Source organism: Podarcis filfolensis (assembly GCF_964270895.1).
Source record: "Podarcis filfolensis genome assembly, chromosome: 3".
NCBI classification, from domain to species: domain Eukaryota; kingdom Metazoa; phylum Chordata; class Lepidosauria; order Squamata; family Lacertidae; genus Podarcis; species Podarcis filfolensis.
Window position 1 is genome coordinate 60008289 of NC_139606.1, and position 8350 is coordinate 60016638.

Consider the following 8350-nt stretch of genomic DNA (forward strand, 5'->3'; position numbering starts at 1 on the left):
TGTGGCACTCATCTCGCTTTCAGGCCGAAGGAGCCAGCGTTTGTCCACAGACAGCTTTCCAGGTCATGAGGCCAGCATGACTAAACTGCTTCTGCCACAATGGAACACTGTGACGGAAGCCAGAGGGCACAGAAATACCGTTTACCTTCCTGCCACAGCAGCATCTATTTATCTACTTGCACTGGCATGCTTTCGAACTGCTAGGTTGGCATGTATACATAACAACTGAGATGTGCATATCAACAAGTGTGCACTCTTTCCTATGAATACTTGGCTTATGTGCAGAGACAGCTATGCTCAGTTGTAAATGTGAACAAGCCTAATCCCAATGTGGGTTGAGGAGGCATTTGCTGTAGAGAATCAGTACTTAACGCTTCACCCGCTGCCATTTTGTCCTTCCTCCAACACACACACTTTGATCCTCCCCACAGTTTCCCCCCACTGAGCTCTGGGACCCACATGTCAGATCAATTTCTGGAGAGCATCTGCAAGAGAGAATCAGATGGGTTAAATACCTGCTGTCCCCACATTATCAATAAGTGGTACACTTGTGTTTTGGAGTAAAGCAAATATTTGATGAAGTATCATATAGTCCAAAACTTAAAAACAATAACTTTCTACCTCTTCATGCCCAAAAACTCACATGTAAATGTGGGCTAAGCCAATGGGTTTGGGTAAAGACAAAAATCTAACTGACGTCTAGATAATCATTGATATATGATGAGGCAGAAAATAAAACTGACCCTAATTGGCAAAATGAAGATATTGCCATTGGTGGCTTGTGGCAGGCTTCCCTGGAGTAACTGGTCTGAGAGTGTCCTGAAAGGGATTTCCCTTCTCTCAACTTTGCTGTATTCCACCGGCTGCATCTGAGAGGACAGGAGGTTAGCAGGGAAGCCATGGCGCACTGACAGTGAGTCCAGCGGACAGAAGTTTGGCTCGGCTCTCAGCTGCACTTGAACGTCTGCTAAGCATGTGATGAAAGAGGGTTTTCAAGTGTGCCAGCTGTGGAAAGGTTAATAAAATATAACAAAACTAATTCAGAGCATTAAAGCTTCAGGCTTTGCTGATTTTATGCTTAAAAACAACATGTCAGACGAGTGGAGCTAACAGTTTGCCTTTCTCGTGTGCCTGCTTTCTTCCCATTTTTATGCTTGGAGGTCTTCCAGGTGGTAATTTTTGTCATCATCTATTTTGTCACCATATGCTATTGACCCACGCACAGCCCATGGTGCAAATGGTGGTTGTCACCTGTTTTTAAACCATGGTTGCCTTGTCCATCCTTGATAGAAACAGTGGCAGACTTGGGTACTATGGTGCCCTGTGTGAGGCCAAAATTTGGTGTGTCCCTTCCCCTCCGCCCCAGTCCTCACACAACCTTTCCGAAGGTGGGTAAGTTTTGGGAAGGACGTGCAAGGGCCCAGAGCCCTTCTGTCTCCTTCCCAAACCCTCAGAAAGCACCAAGTAGGCTTTGGGAAGGAGGTGGGAGGACTCTAGGACCCTGTTATAGCCTCATGCCTCCTTCCAAAAGCCCAGGGCCTCGCTTATTGGGCTTTCAGATGGTGCCCCCTCGGCTCAGTGCCCAATCATGTGCACCACTCAGACAGCTCTAATTCTGCCCCATTAGAAAACCACTTTACACTGCATATTGGATTCTTCAGTTCCCAGTTGTACTTTTCATCCTGCCTGCAAGGGGGTTGACCCCTCATTCTCCTCTCTTTGCACCATGAGAGGTAGTGGAATGGATACAAAAACTTATGGAATACGCAGAAATGGCGAAACTTGCCGGACGAGTAAGAAATCGAGATAACAAACTTTTTAATAAAAGAATGGAAATGGTTTATTTAATATTTACAGATAAATTGTAAACAGATAAGAACATTGGCAGGATTATTGTAATAACCTGCAGTTTTATAAGAGTATATATTGAAAGAAGATGAATAAATGAACAAATTAAGTTAATCTGGATATGCAGAGGGTTTTTAATGCAGATCAATTTAAGGAACCGCAGAAAGAGGGGGAAGGAAGTCAAGTTTTGAAATGTTAAAATGATTGTAAAATTAGTGAAATGTATAAAATTAGTGAAATGTATAAACTTGAAAAGTATAAATAAGTTTTGGAAAAAAGAAAATATAAAAACAAAATGATGAACAGCGAGAGAGAGAGAGAGAGAGAGAGAGAGAGAGAGAGATAGTGGAGCATCCATCCCTTCTTGCATTTGGACCATTCGCTATCTACTCAAAGTGTGGAGTCCACCCTTTCATATTTGTTGTCATTAGGAACAGGGGAAGTGACTGTATACTGAGTCAGACCATTGGTCCATCTAGCCCACTATTCTGTTTGCCTACTGGCAGCAGTAAGCAAAGCAGGATTTCAGGCAGATGTCCCTCCCAGCTGTACCCTGGAAATGCCAGGGATTGAACCTGGCACCTTCTGCATGTAAACCAGCTGCTCTGCCACTGAGCTATGCTTCTGCTCTGCCACTGAGCTATGCTTCTGCCCCTAGTTGCCTTAGTGAAATATACTCGGAGTATAGAGTGGATTTCATGCTCTTTATTCAGCTCATAGTGGTGAGGAGGAATGAATGTTTCCCCAAAATATCTGCTTTATATACATTATCTACACAATGGGCTGCACATGATTGGCTAATTCTGGGATTCTCCTGTAGGCCAATCAGGTTGTGGATTCACTTCCATCTGGAGCTGGATTAGGTGGCTCCTGCGGACCAATCATACTGCTGCATTGTTCTAGGACCAATCAGACTGCTGCATTTTGGATCCTATTATTCCAGAACCAATCAGACTGCTGCATTTTGGATCCTATTCAACTCAGAACATAACACTTAGTTTGTTGCAATCGCACCAATACAAGAGTCCAGAGACATGTGAGACCTGACTGAAGGTGGGAGGAACATGAGGGGGGAAATTCCCTATTTTATCAAGGAACAGCACAGGCTAAAATGTCCCTTCAACTCAGGAGCATAGTGACTGGATAAAACAAGACTGTGGCACACTCTCAGTCATTAAGGTGGAGTGATCCAAAGATGGATCCAAAGAAGGTTGTTTTCTGCTGCTCCAGAGAAGCGGACACGGAGCAATGGATCCAAACTACAAGAAAGAAGATTCCACCTAAACATTAGGAAGAACTTCCTGACAGTAAGAGCTGCCGACAGTGGAATTTGCTGCCAAGGAGTGTGGTGGAGTCTCCTTCTTTGGAGGTCTTTAAGCAGAGGCTTGACAACCATATGTCAGGAGTGCTCTGATGGTGTTTCCTGCTTGTCAGGGGGTTGGACTCGATGGCCCTTGTGGTCTCTTCCAACTCTATGATTCTATGATTCTATGATGTGAATTGAGAAAGGGCAACACTGGAATCAGATCACTGGCTGACTCAGTCTGTTTAATTGGATTGTTGTAGCATCCCAAGAAACAGAAGGAAGGTTTTCCTACTAGTGCAATAATAATTAGGCACTAGGAAAACCACCGGGGGGGGGGGGGACTGTGTGGATAAATCTCTTACTGTGAAATGTAAAAAAAAGTTACATAAACATTTGTCAAGAATGGTTTTGGTGTTCCTGGGCTTGCTTCTGGGCACAGGCAGTGGACAATGCACCCCTTTTCATCTAAAAGGTCTGCAGTTTGAAAGTACAGGAAATGATCATTAATTATTCTTAGACATCCTTTGTAGATGTTGGGGTTGCTGCTCAAAGAGCATCGTTTCCCAATGCTAGACAGACAGGAGGACATTCACAGCTCCATGACCTCTACATAAAAACAGGAATGCAATGATTAATGGAGCACTTAGAACTTTCTGCCACTGTGGCAGGGAGTTAGCAGGATTATTATTATTATTACTATTATTATTGCAGAATTGGCCATCTATATATTTAAAAGCCAGTTCATAACTTTTCATCCACTCACCTAACTTCCCTTCATGGGTTGGTATAATTAAGGCTGCAATCCTATGCATTTACCTGGGAGTGAGCACTTTTGGACTCAGTTGGACTTCCTTTTTTATATATATAAATAAGTTTTATTAACTTTCAATTACATATATCCAATATAAGCCACATTCTAACATTGCCAAATTCCAATTACAATTCAAAAATAAACCAATTGATAAGCCAGTTATTCTTTTTGGATGGCCTCCCGCGTGCTAGATTTCAAGGAAAGAGAAATTCATTTAATTTTGCTTCCAAAATCTTATTTAATCCAATTACATTTCAGGACTCAGTTGGACTTCCATGTGAGCAAACATGCCTGGGATTGTGTTGTAAGGCTCCCTGGCTCTGCCACCATCAGGGCCCCTAGTAGGGCAAGCGCTTTACACCTCTGGCTCTTGGAGTGGCTCAGTAGGAATTCTTGGGGATCAAACTCCCTCTGACCTCTAAGCAATAAGATGTCTCTGGTTGCCTAGCACCTTGTGCTATGTTGAACCTTTGCACAGTACTTATTTTTAAGGGGGCACACAGGCAAAACAAGCATCCCTCTGAGAACGTAGTAGTAGGAGGTAGAATTCTTCAAGCAAAATTTTAATTTTGAAGTATCTGGCTGGGGGATGGTGGGTTTGCATTTACCTTTAAGCTTAATGAAGTTCCCAAGGGGTGTGTGTGTGTGTGTGTGTGTGTGTCTTTCCTTAACTTCAAAGCATTTAGGAAAACCTCCCCCCAAGCAGTTTAAACCTCTTTGTGGCTGGGCAACTCTCCTTCCTGGGAGGACCCTCTGACCCTGCGCCATCCAATTTAGTACAGAATTAGTTCCATGTACAGAAACACAAGGATGCAGGTGGTGCTGTGGTCTAAACCACAGAGCCTAGGGCTTTCTGATCAGAAGGTCGGCGGTTCGAATCCCTGTGACGGGGTGAGCTCCCGTTGCTCGGTCCCTGCTCCTGCCAACCTAGCAGTTCGAAAGCATGTCAAAGTGCAAGTAGATAAATAGGTACCGCTCCGGCGGGAAGGTAAATGGTGTTTCCGTGTGCTGCTCTGATTTGCCAGAAGCGGCTTAGTCATGCTGGCACATGATCCAGAAAAACTGTCTGTGGACAAACGCCAGCTCCCTCAGCCTGTAAAGCAAGATGAGCACTGCAACCCCAGAGTGGTCTGCAACTGGACTTAACTGTTAGGGGTCCTTTACCTTTACCTTTTACAGAAACACAACATATTTCTATGTGATCTTTAAGACTTTATTTTAAGGTTTTTTAATTTAAAAAAAACACACACACCTGACTGAATTGTGAGTCTAGTGGCTAAGTTGCCTAGAATGAGAGCTTTAAATCTGTGGACTCCCACCATGGGTCCTATATGTATTGTGACAGTTCATTAAGTGGCCAGTGAAACACCAACATGTCACACATCCATCCTCTAACTCAGGCAGCTGTGGCTGAGTCCAGGGGCCCTGAAGACATACTTCTGATGTTGGGCTGGCAGAATGATAATTTATGCACTCTGCAATTCAAAGGGATTTCATGGCAGTTGTAAATTAATGAAATCGGAATGGTTGTGTGTGTTTTTTGGTGTGTTTTTTTTAAAAGGGGGGAACTTCTCATTTAATTGATTGAGTTTAACATTTAAAAACAAATAAAGAACTTTGGGTCAGTTATTTTTCCTCCCTCTTTTTACAGAGAACAAGATAAATGAGATTAATGCTAGCAAGAAAGGGGGCGGGGGGGGGGGGGAGAAATGCATGGCTTTTGGCCAACACACAAAAAAACTGATTCCCTCCACGCCTCCTCTTTTATTTCCCCTTAAAAACCTGCTGTTAATCGCTGCCAAGGAAGAAGTGTAGTAACTTACTACAGATTTTGCTTTCAGTCAGGATTTTAAAAAAGAAGGAAAAAGAAAACCCTGCAAATGAAAGAATCTCTTTAATCAGATAATTGACCAGCTGGTAATCTTAGCTCTTTTGTGACACACCAGTTGGCAGGTACAGTAGTACCTAAGCATGAGACTCTCTCTCCCTTTCCCTTCCCTTTTGGATACTTATAGAGCTCCTCTGTCTCATTCAGTCTCCAGGGATATTTCCCAGACATTTTGAAGTCCTGAAAAAAGGGACAAGCTATCAGAGGTAATGACTGCCTATGGACATGCAGATGACACTACTACAGCTACTAAGGCATCATGCATGGCGGGGTGTGTGTGTGGTTCCCATAAACAATTGTCTTGGCGCAAGGCTGTGTTGCCTCAAAAGGCATAGCCTGAAGTCATTTTATGATACCTCTTTCCTCACAAAAGTGTGTAAACCAGTATTGCTGTTCACAAGGTAAAAAATGGCGAAGGACTCCTGGACAGTTAAGTCCAGTCAAAGGCAATTGTGGGATGTGGTGCTCATCTTGCTTTTCAGGCCAAGAGAGCCGGCATTTGTCTGCAGACAGCTTTCTGGGTCATGTGGCCAGCATGACTAAACTGCTTCTGGCACAACAGGACACCGTGACAGAAACCAGAGCACACAGAAACGCAGTTTACCTTCCCACTGCAGTGGTACCTATTTATCTACTTGCACTGGCCTGCTAGGTTGGCAGGAGCAGGGACCGAGCAACGGTAGCTCACCCTGTCGCAGGGATTTGAACCGCCAACCTTCTGATCGGCAAGGCCAAGAGGCTCCATAGTTTAGACCACAGCATCACCCGTGCCCATGATGGCATTGCCCTAGCACACCACCCCTTCTAAACCCACCTTAATTAAAACAAGGATGGGTGCTTTGCCTGTTTGACACTCTTATGATCCTTTGCCCCTATTTTTACTGCTCACTGTTCTAAACTTAAGGCTCTTCCAGATGATCTGTTTATTCATTCTTATTTGCGTCCATAAAGCTTATGTAGAGCTTAAACTGCCAGCAGATCCACACCATACCATTTAAAGCACATCCAACACATATTTAAAGCATGTGAATTCTCTCAAAGAATCATGGGAACTGTAGTTGCTAAGGGTACTGGGAACTGTAGCTCTGTGAGGGGAAACTACAGTTCCCAGGGTTCCTTGGAGAAGGTCATGTGCTTTAAGTGTGCATTGGATGTGCTTTAAAGGTACAGAGTAGATCTTTATGGAGCATCCACTGTCATTTGCCTATGGGGTAGCTATAGGATAATGAGCATTCATCCTGATTTTCTTGCGTGATGCTTACCCATCTTCCCCTTAATCCCTTGTCCATCCCATGCTTCTCAGTGCATTTCCTGATCACTTTCTGAACTGCAGATATAGAATCATAGAGTCATAGTACATCCATGTACTGCGGGTTTTTGTTTTTTTTAAGTGGCTCTGTTGCCCTTTCATCCACTAATTGCACACAGCTCAGTTTTTTCGTATGCGCTGTAATCGCTTCAGCAAAGCATTGATGGTCTGAAGGTAACCTTAGAAATATTTCATATATTAAATCAGCAAACTAGTTCTGCTTTCATTTCTGTTTTTCACATTTTATTTTAACAGGTATCTGGGTACCCTAAGCTGCTATCTCACCAATGGTGTAGCATGGGTTGCTAGCATCCAGGGGTGTGTGGAGTGGGTAGGTGGGAGGAAGTGAAATGGGTGGAGTACGCATGCGCATTCAACTGCCTAGCAGCGTCTGTGTCTCCCAGGAGATCGCAGCCACAGGGATAAGAAAATAAGAATCATTCCGTTGTCTATCTAGAGAGGGCACTTCCTGGTCTGCATGGAGAATCCATTTTCAACAGAGCCCAGTGGAAGCATGCAGCTGTATTGAGGCAGCACTGGGTGTTGAAATTTTGCATCCCTAACAATTTTGTGCCCAGGGCAGCTACTCCTGTGCCCCCCATGCTACGCCAGTGGCTTTCACACACCACACATCTCCATTGGTCAACATGAGCAACATATTTTGTAATTCCAAAATCTCTAATGTCATATTTGGTATTCATTTGGGTGCTTAAATGGGTGCTTTGAACAGAAGAAAATAATAATAATAATAATAATAATAATAATAATAATAATAATAATAATATCTTAAAGGGGAGGGAGGGGTGAGAAAAACCCACCACGGGGAAGGGATTCATCTTCATTCAAGGACCTCAAACTCAAGCTCTTTGCCATTTTTGGATGGTAGCTTCCAGATAATGAGTGAAGTCCTGAAGAGGAGCTTAGGAAGTGCTTGCTAAAATGTAGCATTACCACCATTGCAAAATATTTTCCTTCATGTCTGCCTTCTCCTTTTATTCTTTCTCTTCTCTTCATGTCCGCCGGCAGCTATGAATGAAATGTGGCGTGTTAAATGACTGACATCTATTAACGCTCCTTCACAAACTTTGTACCTTATATCAGAAAAAGCCTACAACTGTGTTTTTTTTAAAAAAAAATACTTTATTTTTGCAAAGGAAGAAACTAAGGGAGGGAGGGAGGAGGGAGGGA